General features: G+C 42.0%; 1 protein-coding gene across 1 annotated transcript in view; it reads right to left on the reverse strand.

The window, feature by feature from the left end:
- LOC134225479 (small conductance calcium-activated potassium channel protein) overlaps positions 1 to 15,928 on the reverse strand; it is a 634,818-nt gene that overhangs the window by 25,788 nt on the left and 593,102 nt on the right. The gene's annotated exons all lie outside the window — the stretch shown is intronic.

Here is a 15,928-nt window from a genome sequence, read left to right on the forward strand (position 1 = left end):
CGCAGTAATTCATATCTTTTAGGTTTTTGATTTATAATTTTCTATTAACGTATTCTTTTTGTTAGGTGCGCAAATAAGTTCCCGCTGTTTGTCAATAGCAGGCTGTAGTAGTAAGTGTTGGTCGAATGTGCCTGAGTTAGAGAACATCAAATAACAAAATCGAATGCTCCAAAAAGCCTATGGAGATGCTGTCCTAAGTGAAACAACATGCCTTGGTAGGTTTCATAAACGATTCTGGCGTTTACGATCGTCCGCGTGGAGGAAAGGAAGTCCAAACATATTCGCATATAAACACCGTCCTCGATCAAAGGTCGTACAGACACTTAACGCCCAGCATGAGACACATAACACCAAGTGGACCAGTGAAGCCGGTGCAAGAATCGAACCCACACTCCAAAGCACATGCGACTAGACGATTGACGTCGCTAACCGTACAGTCACGAAGCCCACTAAGTTACGTTCTGCAGGAAATTTTTAAATGAATATAAACAAATGTAAAAAATAAGCGCTATTCACCTATTAGTGTTAATTTAGACTTTTCTTATATGCTTATCAACCCTTTTGAACAAACGATAGAGGCATCATCAGTGCTAGGTGGAATAATTAGGTTTTTTTCTTTTTTCGTCTTACTCTTATCCTCTTCCTTATTTTTTCTCTTTTCCTTCTTTCTTCATATTTCTTCCTTCTTCCTTCATTTTTCTTCCGGCTGTCTTCTACGGTGTTTTTTTTCTTCTTTTTCCAGCTTCCTTCTTCTTTCTTTATTTTTCCTTCTTCATTCTTTCTTCTTCCTTCTTCCATGTTCCTTCTTCCGTCTTCCTTCTTCTTTTTTACTTCTTCCTTTTTGCTTCTTCCTTTTTCCTTCTTCCTTCATGGTTCTTCCTTATTCCTTCTTCATTTTTCTATTTTTCCTTTTTCCTTTCTTATTTGCTTTTTTCCCGTTTCCTTTTTCCTTCTTCTTTGCATTTTTTTCCTTTTCGACCTTTTGTCCTTTCGACATTTTGTTTCTTTCGAACTTTTGTTTCTCTCGACCTTTTGTCTTTTCGACCCTCTGTCCCTTTCGAAGTTTTGTCTATTCGACCTTTTGTCCTTTCGATCTTGAATACTCTTGGGTATGTGAACAATAAATTGCCTTGAAATTGATTTCATACGCTTTTTGGAGCGTTTTAGCATGAAAAACTCAAACATGATGCTTCCAATCACCTTTGTAATCAATGGAGCTCAGTATGCCAAAACCTTCCTATGGCAGTTGTCGAAACATGTTCACACTTAAAATGGTTCACCGTATACTCATACGATTTTTCTTTCTCTTGGAAGAAGTGTAGGGGAAGAGGTTCGGTTGTGAGCACCGTTCGGTTATGGGCACCCCTGCGTATCTTTTGGCAGATAACAGATGATACGTGCCATAATATCTATGTTGTCGGCGAAACCAAATAACTGGACGGAGTGAAAATCTAACACTTGTGTCGATCCCTGACCTTCGTATTACACCCTCTAAAGCCGTTTTGAATAGTAGACACGAAAGACCATCACCTTGCCGTAGCCCTCTGCGCGTTTCGAAGGGACTCGAGAATGCTCGAACTACGCACACCATCCTATCCATCGTCGCCTTAGCTGTTTTCGTGCATTAGCTGCCATAGCTGGTCCCGATCGATTGTATCATATGCGGATTTAAAGTCGATGAATAGATGATGTGTGGACACTTTGTAATCGCGGCATTTCTGCAATACCTGACGTACGGCGAACACCTTGTCCATGCTAAAGCGTTCACCCATAAATTCCGCCTGTACTGCCCCACGAACTCTTACAATTGGTGTTAGTCGGCGGCTTAAAATTTGGGAGAGTACCTTGTGGGCGGCGTTCAGCAATGTGATTGCGCGGCAGTTGCTACAGTCCAGCTTATCGCCCTTTTTGTAGATGGGACACACGACACCTTCCATCCACTCCTGCGGCAGAACCACATCCTTCCAAACCTTGGTATTTACCCAGTGCAGAACTTTAATCAGTGCCTCACCACCGTGTTTAAACAGCTCTCCTGGTAGTTGGTCAACTCCAGGGGCTAGTGCAGCGGTTGTGGTGATTCCAATGGTGGATCGAATATCTCTCCAATCATCTTCAAGAGAAGCTGCGCCTAGCTGCTCTTCCGTTGGAAGTGCCACTTCCAGTTGCTGCGCGTAATTATATTCTAGTCTATCGTCTTGCTGTCGCCCAATGTTTATCCGTGACGGACGATTCCGACGCGTGTTGTACACCGTCGAGAGTTTTGAGCGCAGACATACTGCAACGAGGTAGTGGTCGGATTCAATATTCGCGACAAGTGCGGACGTTCGTGATGTCGGAGTAGAATTTACCGTCGACCAGACAACCTTCCCCAGGGCTAAAAGAAGACTGCAAAGAGCACGCTTGGCGGAAGTGGGAGAGGAACGCATCGAGCTATTTAAAGTGGCGAGGCTGGCCCTATACAAGGTTATCAATGAGAACAAGAAAGGCTGCTTTGACAAACTGTACCAGAGCGCCAACTTGAACTTATGAGGAGATGCCCATCGGGTGGTGATGGCCATAACAAGAGAAACACTGGATTATACCGAGCGATGTCTAATGAGGCAGAAGACGATAATTGTAGTATTATTCCCGCATCAGGGCCCAACCCATTGGCCACCAGCAGCGAGGATAGGAACTGACGACGAAGAGGTGGCGAGGGTCACGGTAGAGGAGCGAATGACGGTGGGGAAGTGCCTCATCCCGAGTAAAGCACCTGGTCCGGAAGGGTTACCGAGCATGGCGTTTGAGGCAGCCATAATGAGAGGTCCGGATATGTTCAGGTCAGCCATGCAGAGGCACCTGCTTTACACACAGTAGCACAGTTTAGATCGATTTGGTTGCAGCAACTCCAATGTGTCTGGATTTGGTCGCGTATGAGCCACAGTGACTTATATGTGACAAGTGTGCTACTCGGGTGGACGAGCGGACATTCCCAGATATATGGAAGAGATAGCGTTTGGTTCTGTTACCGAAACCTGGTAAGCCACCAGGAGATCCCTCAGTATACAGACCAATCTGCCTAGATACTGTAGGAAAGCTAATGCAGAAGTTAATCCTGAACAAGCTGTCTCCGTACGTGGAGGAGGCGGGAGGATTGTCGAGCGAGCAATTACGGAGGACGGTCTACTCTGGGCGCCATTAAATTGGTGGTTGACACTGCAGAAGTCGCAATAGAATGCAAGAGGCGTGGTATCCATTAATGCGCAGTAATAACACTCGACGTGTGACGCATCATTCGGAGGCAGAATTACAAGTTTTTTTTACTGTTTTTATTCTTGAAATAAATTAATTCAGAATTAAACTTAGATTGAATTTTAAAGTGATAGTTGAATTATTTCCGAATATCGCTGCCCCCACAATGAGATTACTTTTAACAGACATTGAATTGCTGCATTATTGGTCTTATTGGTGTCTTTTGGGTTTTGGCATAAAATTATTGCATAATTGAATTAAAAATTTCAATTTGTATAATTTGGGTACATTTTTTTAAATTTCTCATAAACGTCCTTCAAAAATACTTCGACTTGTTTAATTTATCTTGAAGTTTCTTCAGAATTTATTTTAGTAAATCCTTCGAATCCATCGGAAAATCCACCCGAAATTATTTAAAGAATTCATCCATACATTTCTACATTGATTAAAACCATGAATTTCTTCTTTCATGACTTGTTTCGTGGTACATTTTAATATTCCCACAAAAGTTTCCTCGTGAACTCCGTCTGGATACCGGAGCAGTTCCTAAAGGAGTATACCTTAAGGAATTCTTGAAGGAGTTTCAAAGTAAATTTCCAAAGTAATTTTCCGAGAAATTTCTTGGGGAATCTTTTGAGAGACTTATAGAAGAATTCTTAAAATAAATTCCACGGAAACTCCTGAATGAACTCGAAGAAGAGAAGGCAGGAGAATTTGTGGAGGAATTTCTAGTTGCAAAATTTGGGTGGAAGTACCGCTCAAAAAATGGGGGACATTCGGACGGTGTTCCTTTACAAGTTTCTGTGGGAATTGCCGAGAGAATGTTAAATATAAATATAATTTCCGAGGAATTTTTGCGTGTATTCCATTTCTAGAGGAATTTGTTCGGGAAAGTCCAGAGAAATTTCTGAAGAATTGCAACACGATTTTATATCTTCATGGAGAAAAGTTTTGGGAAATACCTGTAGGAATTGCAATTTAATCAGTGGAAGAGTTCTCGAAGTAATTTATGAAGAGTTCCCGGAGTGATTTTAGATGAACTTTTGTAAGATTGCAGAAAATAATTCTTGGAGGAACTTTCCAAGGAATTCCTGGAGAAAGAATTTCTGGAAGAACGTCCAGAACAGTTCATACAGAAACTTCTGAAGGAAATCATGGAGCAACAATTCTGAAAGAATTTCTGGATGAATTTCCGGAGGAACTCTTGGTGAAGCTTCCGGAAAAATTCCTGGAAGAACTTCTGGAGGAATTCCTGAAGAAACTTCTGCGGGGATTCCTGGAGGAACTTCCGAAAAAAATCCTGGAGTAATTTTCAGAGGAATTCCCGGAGGTACTTTCGGAAGAACTCCTGGATGAACTTCCGGAGGAATTTCTGGAGGAACTCCTGGCGGAACTTCCGAAGGAACTCCTGGAGAAACTTCCGGAGGAATATCTAGAGGAACTTTAGGAAGAGTTCCAGGAAGAACTCCCGGATGAATTTTTAGAAGAACTTCCGGAGGAATTCCTGGAGGAACTTCCGGAGGAATTCCTGGAGGAACTTCTGGAGGAATTCCTTGAGGAACTTCCGGAGGAATTCCTTGAGGAACTTTCGGAGGAATTCCTGGAGGAATTTCCGGAGGAATTCCTGGAGGAACTTCCGGAAGATTACCTGGAGGAACTTCATGGAGGTACTTCCGGGGGAATATCTGATGGAATTTCCAGAGGAATTTCTTGATGAACTTCCCGACAAACTCGTTGAGGAACTTCCGAGGAAATTCCGTAGATTTTTTACGCTTGAAATCGATTCACGCCGACCCACGCCGCCGATCACCAACGGTGTGACGCCGCTACGCCGGTAAATTTTCAATCGATGCACAGGTCTAGTCTGGATGAGATAACCGAAGTCAGAGATCTGGTAGACGCACTAAGAGTTAACCTGGACTTCGCTTCGCAATTCAGTTGCGGAAAGGCTTTGCTGGAATGCCGGCCTCATTCCAAGTACTTCTGGCTGACGCCAAAAAGAGGTTGGATAAGGCTGGACTGTAAGTGGGCTGGTCGGTATGTTCGTTGACCATAAGTCAGTCACTTCAGACCTTAGGTTTCTCGTCTGTCTGTGTACAGACAACAGACACTCCACCCGTCTTCAGGCCTGTCCGGCATCTAGAAGAACCCAGACATGCAACCCAAGCAGCACAAGTCAAGGGAAACTGGTTGCAGCAACCTAATTGTGACTGAATTCATATAAGTTAATGTGATCTATTTGTAGCATGTGCTCTACTCGGTAAGTAACGTAAACTTAAACCGTTGCGGTGCAGCACAACTGCTGCTACAACAGTCGGTTATTGAGTGTAAAGCTGATGTTGCTTTGCTGTCCAATCCATACCGCATTCCTGGTGGAAATAGCCGTTGGATAGCGTCAAGTCAAGCACATTAGGCATCTGGACTTATGGGCGCTGCCCCATCCAGGAGATATTGTCATTTCCTGACGATGAGAGTTTCGTTACAGCAAAGGTAAAGTAGTGACGTAGTAGCAGGTGATGTCAACGTATATATAGTGGACTGGGGATCCCGGTTCACTAATATTAGAGGTCATACCTTGCTAGAGTCTCTAGCGATACTTAACGTAGTCCTGTTGAACGAGGGCCAAGCGTCAACGTACAGAGGACCGCGCGGTAAGTCATGCATCGATATTACCTTCTGGAGCATAGTATGGACGGTGGAGCCTGAATGGAGGGTTCATGAGGGGTATACTTCCAATGACCACCAAGAAGTACGTTTTATGATCATTTATATCCTCCTGGAAAATCGGACCCTAGCAACACACATGTATCACATAGGTTACTTCAACTCATATGTGACCAGATTTGGTCACAATACAGTTGCTTTTAGAGACAGCAGGGACTATGTCGAAGGGCTTGACGATCCCTCCCCAGGTCATCTGTGAGTTGTGGCGCCTGAAGTTGACCAACTACCAGGAGAGCTGTTTAAACATTGTGATGAGGCACTGGCTAGAGCGCTGCACTAGGTAATTACCAAGGTTTGGGAGGATGAGGTTCTTCCGCAGGAGTGGGTGGAAGGTGTCGTGTGTCGCATCCACAAAAGGAGCGATAAGCTGGATTGTAGCAACTACCGTGCAATCACATTGCTGAACGCCGCCTACAAGGTACTCTCCCAAATTTTATGCCGCCAACTAACACCAACTGCAAGAGAGTTCGTGGGGCAGTACCAAGCGGGCTTTATGGGTGAACGGTCTACCACAGACCAGGTGTTCGCCGTACGTCAGGTATTTCAGAAATGCCGCGAATACAACGTGCCCACACATGACCTATTTATCGACTTTAAAGCCGCATATGAAACAAACGATCGGGACCAGCTATGGCACCTAATGGATCGGGTAATGTGCGTAGTTCGAGTTTCAGGGGCATCCTCGAGTCCCTTCGAAACGCGCAGAGGGTTACGACAAGGTGATGGTCTTTCGTGTCTGCTATTCAACATCGCTTTGAAGGGAGTAATACGAAGGGCAGGGATTGACACGAGTGGTACGATTTTCACGAAGTCTGGTCTTGGTTTCGTCGACGACATTGGCACAAAGGCACCTAACTTTGAAAGGATGGAGGAAGCCTACATCAGACTGACAAGCGAAGCTAAACGGATCGGACTAGTCATCAACACGTCGAAGACGAAGTACATGATAGGAAGAGGCTCAAGGGAGGTCAATGTAAACCACCCACCACGAGTTTCTATCGGTGGTGACGAAATCGAGGTGGTTGAAGAATTCGTGTACTTGGGCTCACTGGTGACCTCCGATAACGATACCAGCAGGGAAATTCGGAGACGCATCATGGCAGAAAATCGTACATACTTTGGACTCCGCAAAACGCTCTGATCGAATAGAGTTCACCGCCGTACCAAACTGAATAACTACAAAACGTTTATTGGACCAGTAGTTCTCTACGGACACGAGGCCTGGGCGAGGAGGACCAACACGCACTGGGAGTTTTCGAAAGAAAAGTCCTGCGTACGTGGAGGAGGCGAATGAACCACGAGTTGCATCGGCTGTTGGGAGAACCGTCTATCGTTCTCACCGCGAAAATCGGAAGTTTGCGTTGGGCCGGGCACGTAGCCAGAATGTCGAACAGTAATCCGGTTAAAATGGTTCTCGACAAGGATCCGACGGGAACAAAAAGGCAAGGGGCACTGCGGGCAAGGTGGATCGATCAGGCGGAGGACGATTGGTGGATCCTCCGCAGACTGCGTGGTTGGCGACGTGCAGCCATGGACCGAGCCGAATGGAGAAGACTTTTATGTGCAGCACAGGCCACTCCGGCCTTAGTCTGGTAATAAATAAATTAATAATGTAAGAATGGAATGTGCCTACCTACGGGTGAACCGGGGCACTTCAGAGCATCTAGAAATGGCCAATGTGATCAGTAATCAGTAACCTCATAGGTTCCAAGAGTGACCAATGTGGTCACTTATCAATTTCGAGCGCATGACCATCTATTTGGTGGAAAATCATGATGAAAGATCCGCCGCACGGCATATTTTGGTTAAAACGGAATCGTTCCCTTTTTTGGTTCCCCGGGGCACCTCATAGGTTCCTCCGGGTGGTCAATGTGGTCACTTATCGATCTCGAGCACATAATCATCTATTTTGAGGAGAATTATGACGAAAGAGCCGCCGCACGATATATTTTGTAGTGTAACGGAAATGACCTCTTCTACGCGTTCCAAGACTTACCAATGTGGTCACTTATCGATTTCGAGCGCATGACCATCTATTTGGTGGAAAATCATGATGAAAGAGCCGCCTCACGGCATATTTTGGTTTTAAAACGGAAATGTCCCCTTCTGCGGGTTCCCTGCGGGCACTTCATAGTTTCCAAGAGTAGCCAATGTGGTCGCCTATAGATTTCGAGCGCATTATCATCTGTCTTGTGGAAAACCATGACGATAGAGCCGCCGCACGGCATATTTTGGAGTTAAAACAGAAATGTCCCCCTCTTATGGACCATTCATTACCGTTCTATGAGAATCTATGAAGAATTAGCGATCGAAAGGCGTATATGGAGCGATTTGTGTGTTCCCCTTATATGACCGACAAGGTCCCCGTGGAAGCCGTTTCCCGGTGGCCATTGTCCCCAGAACCAGCATATCACCACATAGCCGCAAAATTGATGAGTTCATCTTTCGAACGGTATATATACTTTGTAATTCAGTTATAATTTGACTATTTTATAAGCATTTACATTTCTGCGTCAATATGACCCTAACATCTTTTTTGTGGGGTCGTTCCTGTTGCACCTTAAAATACTTTTTTCATGTCAGATGCTTCATTTTCATAAAATATTAAAATTCAAGGAATTTCAGAACGATCGGATCATCAGGTAAAAAGTTATTCTACTTTGAAGCTCCGTTTTGGGTCATATTGACCCCAACATCTTACTAAGGTTAAAAGGATGACAGAAGGTCCAGCAGAAGGGAAAAGATGATATAGTTCCTTTTTCAATTCAAGCATTTTCTCGGTTAGATGCATAGGAGATGAGATTCCTTCATTCATAGGAAGCATTTGATTAGCAGAAGGCAAAAGATTATATGATTCCTTCTTTCAATTCAACATTTGCTTGGTTCAATGCAAGGGGAAGACGTGGAGTGCTCCAACCAAAGAGACTTGCTGCTCAAATGACAAAGTGCATGGAACATCGCAGTCAAATGTCATTGGACTCAGAGACTGATTCCGGATGTGTCTAGTTGGGATAATATGAAGCATAGTCAGATCAACTTTCACCTTACGCAGGTGTTGTCTGGTCATGGCTGTTTTCGGAAGTTTCTGCATAGGTGCCTGGAATGCGTAGGTGTGGTAGTATTAGCGGAACACATGATGTTTGCAGGCCCGCGAATCGATGTTGAGCGATATAACATGCTGTTTGTCAGCGGCATGGACTCAACCTCGAACAACCTCACTGAGAAGATGTGCCGGGATGAGGTTATTTGGAATGTGGTGTACAGTACACGGCAACTCAACAGATTATGTCGAAGCTGCAGCGGTGGTGGCGTCTTGAGCAAACCCAACGACTGCAGTAACGGGAACAAATATGTCGCGGGTGTACATAAGGGATCCTGCTTCTCCATGTGCTTCGTACGTACACACTTGAAATTCGAAATTTTACGATTGCCGAGAATCCAACAGCCAGGATCTCGGTAATAATTTCGACGAAACTCGGTAAATTTTTTCATCGGTTAACGATTGTCGGTAAAAAGTCAACTTTGCTGAATTTCGATAAAATTATGACGAAATTTAGGTAAAAGTTTCGGTTAACAAAATTATCGAGATTTCGGCGAAAATTTTGCTGAGATCAATAACATAATTTAAGTGTGTATGCGCATAAATCAGGTATCGTTTCGACTCATATTCCGAACACTTAAGCACATTTTTGACATCAAGGGTCTTTATGGCACATGAATTAAAATATTTTTTTGGATCAATTGTTTCCATCGAGTAGCGCAAGCATAGAACTTTCCTATAAGCGCTTGATAATCATATTTTATTGATTGTAACTATCAATACTGAATAATTTTATTCTGCCAAACTTTGTCTCAAATTCCGAACACCACCTTAAATGCACTAAAATTCAAAATTTCAACGTAATCACATTGTAGAACAATTCTAGTGTCTTGAATCAGAACGCCTGACATGAAAACTTGTTTATTTATGCAATAATAACGGAATATTTCAAATACATCTTCATGTATTGAGTGTTCGGAATATGAGTCTGTTCAGGATTTGAGTCAAAACGGTACATATGAAATAAACAAAACAGTAAAATCAAACTGAACCACAGCTAACAACATGTTTTGAAACACTACGAAATTTACAGCAAACCTTGTGCTTTTTTCAAAGTTTTAATATTATTTGATAATTGAAAGGCATTTTTGTCAAATTATTATGACGATAACACCTAATCATGTCGAAGTACAAGCATGTTAGTTCAAGTAGTCTAAGCTTAATATCATTATTTTTTAATACATCTGCTTGCTTATTATTACCTCTTCTACTCTAACGTGAATATTATCACAATAGTGGACCAAATTCATACAGGCAGATTACTCTTTTGTTTAATAAACTTTATGAGCTTCAAAAACTATGTTTTATTCTCGAGCATTGAGTTAAGCTACATGTCTTTGTTTACTTTTATACGTTCAATATCATCAACAAAAATGGCCCTATTTTATTAATCATAACTCAAGTGACCTGGCGTTCTTATCTAAATTAAGTTTCTGAACGTAACAAAAGGTTTCCCATTTTGGTCTCTATTCAGCTTGTCCGATTTCACGCCAGGAAGCTCACTGGGTTTCCAAAGTTACGAGTGCACTGGAAGGCAACTCCATCCAATGGGACACAGGTGCCTACTAACCGTAATATGTATGTGGAATAAACCGTCGCCATTCAACAGACACAGTAAGCAAGCGGATTTTCATTCTTTTCTTCGGGTGAGAATGATGTGCTGACGTAAAACGCATGGCAGTAGGAGCATATTTTGCGCCCAGTGTGACTCTTGTGGAAAGTAGTCGTGCCATAGGAGTCATAAAACGGCGGCAGCTAGTTGAACGGGCGAATGTGACGACGGTCGTATTCCCCGGAAGATGTGAAACTTTTTTTTTCGCAACGAGACTGCTTTGCAAGATTGCGACTGTGTACCGCTTTCGGAGGAAATATTTTTCACGCTGCAGAAATACAAAATTGTTCTCGTTGAAAGCAAATCTAGTGCAGTAAATTCAACGAGCAATGAATGATATAAACGTCGAAAAGAATGATTTTTTGATATTTTCAGTGTTACCGTGAATTCAATGATGCTTGCATCATAACAAATCGATTGCACACAATGCATAATCGAATGAAATGCTATCGCATTTAAAATTATTGCGACAAACAACGCAGTTCAACAGAAATGCTTAATAAATATCAATAAAGTTTCTCGAAGCATTTCAATATAATTTTCCAAGGAATTTCAAATGAATTTCCCGTGCAAATGCGAATGAAGTTCAAAGGAAATTCAGATAGTTATCCTGTGGAAATTAAAATGATATTTAAAAAGACATTGCGAGGGACATCCGAAAGAATTTTTAATGACAACTCAGAAAATATTTCCGTGGATTTTAAGAACAACTTCTGGGCAATTCAAGAGAAAATCACATGGAAATTCAAAAGCATTTTCCGTCCGTGGTTGCTACTCCATTATGACCAGCTCTTGCACCGATAATCAACAGATGTTTGCTTGGAACCAGCACCCATCTTCAATGTACAAGAACTGATAGTCTTATTTGCTAGCTCATACTGGCAAATGATGATGCAATCACTCGCCCACTGCAAGCCGAATATACCTCTGTCACGAGTTCAGGCGGAATTTCAGTGGAATTGTTGGGTTACATGATAGCTACATGGGCGAATATTATTTTTTTTATATAAGGCTCAGCTAGCAGTGCTTTTCTTGTGAACAATTCCTACAAACTTGTTCGTTACTAAGAAAAATGACCCGAGGAATTGAATTCTTCATTTCGTATCTATATAAAGCACAGGAAATAAGAGGCTAAGAAGCACAGGAAACGCAAGGCTTGCTTTTCGATGCACCGTTTGCATATTCATTTAATGAGTATCCGCGATCTTTATTGTGGATTTAAACTAGTGCACAATGGGGCACGTGAAATTTAATTATATACGCCAACGAAATCTGATGTCACGCCAATTTTGATCAATTTCATTCGAAAATTCCGAAGGACTTTCTAGATAAGTTCCTGAATAAAATTATGGAGAAATGTAGGATTTTTTTCATCGGAAATATCTTCGATATTTTTTTCAGGGATTCCTTTAGGAATTCTTTTCTTTCATAAAACCACACAGAATATGTTCCTGAATTCTATCCGATATTTTGTTGGGTGTATTCTTCCATAAATTTTAACACTTCATTGAAGGTATTTCCAACAGGATTTTTTGATGGAATTTTCAACAAAATGGTTAAAGATTTCCTAAAGGGATTTCCGAATAAATTCCAAATGGTATTTCAAACTATTTTCCAAAGGAAATAAAATTTTAGAAAATAAAATTGAAAAAAAATCCGAATGATTTTCCGCTGGTATTACCGAAAAACATTCTAAAGGAATTTCCTCAAATGTTTAAGGAAATTCTGGAAATTCTTAAGAAAATTCCAGAGGAATTTCCAAAGAAATTTCTGAAAGAGTTGCTGAAAAAGTGAGGAATATCCTAAGTAATTTCCTGCAGAAAGTTCTGAAAGATTTGCTGGAGAAAGTTCTAAAGAAATTTCTGGAGGACTTTATAAAAATTCTGATTTTTTTTATTAATGTCTTTTTAAAATTTAGAAATTAAGTTCAACGCTAACAGGAATTTCTGAAGAATTTTCTTGAGGTATTTGTAAAAGAATCTCCATAGGGATTTCCGGTGGAATTCCTGATTACCTAAAAAAATAAAAAAAAAATCTTAAGCTTCATCCGAAGAAATTCCTACGCAAGTTTTCGAATCCTTAATATCATTCTGAAGGAGTTTGTAAAGGAATTTCAGAACGAATCCTTGAAGGAATTTTCGAAGGAATATCTGAAAGAATTACCAAAATATTTTCCGTAGATATTTCTAGAGGAGTTTCGGAAGGTATTTCCGAAGAATGTTTAAAGGGAATTCGTGAATATATTTCAAAATGAATCATTCGAAGAATTTCCGAAAGAATTCCAGTTCCTTCTGGATTCCTGAATTCCGAAGGAACACTTGAGGTAGATTCTGAAGTAATTCTTAAAATTCATTCTTTCAATTTTCGAAGAAACATTGAGGAGGATTTTTATATTTATTTCTGAAGTTGTTTCCGGAGGATTTTTTGAAGAAATCCCTGGGGGAATTTCTGAAGGAAATCTTGAAGCAATGCTCAAAGAAATTCTTGGATAAATCTATTTCGGAAGTTCCTTCAGGAGTCCAATTTACAAATCCTTCAGGAATTTGTTATCATCGGATAAGTATGTCCAGCGCCATGCTGAGACTTCCCGAACCAAAGGCCTCAGTGTCGGCACGCTCACCTCAAGCAACTCGCGGACAGGAAACTCTCGCAATCAAATGGGAAAACCACAGAGCTTCACTTTAAACACTTCTGTCTTCATTCTCTCTTAAAGCTAGTTAACCTGTCTTTAGAGCCCCTCTTCCTTGCAGCACTGCGCCACTCTATTTCTTTTCTTCCTCTTCTTCCTTCCTTCCTTCTGTGGCCGACGATCTGGCAGCGAGCAACTCTGTTCGCTGCTGGCTTACCGGTGGTATCGCCGGGGTGGCTTGAGGATCTTCCTCGCTCCTTGCTTCGTTGCAACTCGACCAATAAGAAGGCCGATCGACTATCGGTGGAAACAATGCCGGATTAGGCCGACTACGGAACCAGGGAATGACGGCGGTTCTTGCTGGGGTTTTCAACCCAAAAACAGTGGGATTGTCCTCAACGCCTTCTCTTGTTTCACACACTTTCTTCTCTACTCTTCAACTTCCAACTTTGGTAACTTTGTAACATCCGTTCGCTTCGAAATACTTTGGAATAGTGACCGCATCCCAGGGTCATGACCTCCTTTTCCAGGTCAGTCATCTCGTCTCATAGTATCGACCTACTAACGCCACCCCTAATAGATACTTAACGAAGGTGCCTCTGGTCCTCTGGTGTTCTAGAATTTTTTGAGAAATTCCTGGGATAATTTCTAAAAGTATTGCTCATGGAGTTTCCGAAGGAATTCTTGCAAGAATTTCCGGAGGTCTAAGAATTTTCTTGAGAAATTAAAGAAAGAATTCGATGTGGGAGTATTGACCTAATGTCTAAGGGAAATACCGAAGGAATTCCTGGAAGAATTTTCGAAGGAATTACTGGATTCATTTCTGGAAGATGTTTTGATCAGTAATCATTTTTTGGAGGAATTTTAGAATAAATTACTGGTGCGTTTGCCGAAAGAACAACTACCTGGGGCTATTTTCGAAGAAAATCCAGAAGAAATTCCAGATGGCACAATTCTAGAAGGAATTCTGGATTTCCGAATGAATTTCCGACGGAATTCCTATAGAAATCTATGAATTTCTTCGAAAATTCTATTTGGAGTTCCTTCCTAAATTTCTTTAGGAATTGCTTGGAAATGCATTCAGGAAATCCTTCGAAAATTCATTTCAATTCAAATTCAGGAAAAACTCGAAAGTATTCCGTAGGGATATTCAGAAGCTTGGATTTTCCTTGGACATTCAGAATCTTTCCCGAGGAAATTCAGAAGCATTTTTCTAAGACATTCAGAATAACTTTGTAAGAGTTTCAAATGGTTACGCTGGAAGTCTTCCAGTAATAGATCAGGAGAATTTATTATGGAAAGTCCGATAAAGTTCCGTGGAAATTTGTCTGAATTTCCCTTGAACAAAAGTCAGGAGAATTTCCTGGGAAGAATCAACGGAATTCCTCGTTGAAATTCAGGAGATTTTATTTAGAATTAGTAATATTATTAAGACTTCATTATTATTATTTTTATTATTTATTCAGACTAAGGCCGAAGTGGCCTGTGCGGTATATAAGAGTCTTCTCCATTCGGCTCGTTCCATGGCTACACGTCGCCAACCACGCAGTCTACGGAGGGTCCGCAAGTCATCTTCCACCTGATCGATCCACCTTGCCCGCTGCGCACCTCGCCTTCTTGTGCCCGTCGGATCGTTGTCGAGAACCATTCTCACCGGGTTATTGTCCGACATTCTGGCTACGTGCCCGGCCCACCGCAGTCGTCCGATTTTCGCGGTGTGAACGATGGATGGTTCTCCCAACAGCTGATGTAACTCGTGGTTCATTCGCCTCCTCCACGTACCGTCCGCCATCTGCACCCCACCATAGATGGTACGCAGCACTTTCCTTTCGAAAACTCCAAGTGCGCGTTGGTCCTCCACGAGCATCGTCCAGGTCTCGTGTCCGTAGAGGATTACCGATCTAATGAGCGATTTGTAGATTGTCAGTTTGGTACGGCGGTAAACTCTATTCGATCGGAGCGTCTTGCGGAGTCCAAAGTACGTACGATTTCCAGCCACTATGCGTCTCCGAATTTCTCTGCTGGTGCCATTTTCGGCAGTCACCAGTGAGCCCAAGTACACAAATTCTTCTACCACCTCGATTTCGTCACCACCGATGCAAACTCGCGGTGGGTGGCTCACATTGTCTTCTCTTGAACCTCTTCCTATCATGTACTTCGTCTTCGACGTGTTGATGACTAGTCCGATCCGCTTAGCTTCCCTCTTCAGTCTGATGTAGGCTTCCTCCATCTTCTCAAAGTTACGTGCCATAATATCTATGTCGTCGGCGAAGCCAAATAGCTGGACGGACTTGAAAATTGTACCACTTGTGTTAATCCCTGCTCTTCGTATTACCCCTTCCAAAGCGTCCATATTTTTGACCAATATGTACTTTGATTAATTGAATTTTGTCCGGAATGTTCAATGATTTTAGTTGACATTAAGCTTTGAATAACTTTTCATATCTTCTCTGCATCCTCACAATATTTATGTTAAACATCTTGGCTGTGCATATGCACAGCATATGTTTCGAAATGGACAAATTGATATGAAATTTGCGAAAAAGAATCCACGTGTCTTGGAGGGACTCGAACCCTCAACCTCCTACTCTCTAGATAGGCGTGTTAACCCCTACACAACAAGACCACTTAA

Source organism: Armigeres subalbatus, chromosome 3 (assembly GCF_024139115.2).
Source record: "Armigeres subalbatus isolate Guangzhou_Male chromosome 3, GZ_Asu_2, whole genome shotgun sequence".
In the NCBI taxonomy this organism is placed as follows: domain Eukaryota; kingdom Metazoa; phylum Arthropoda; class Insecta; order Diptera; family Culicidae; genus Armigeres; species Armigeres subalbatus.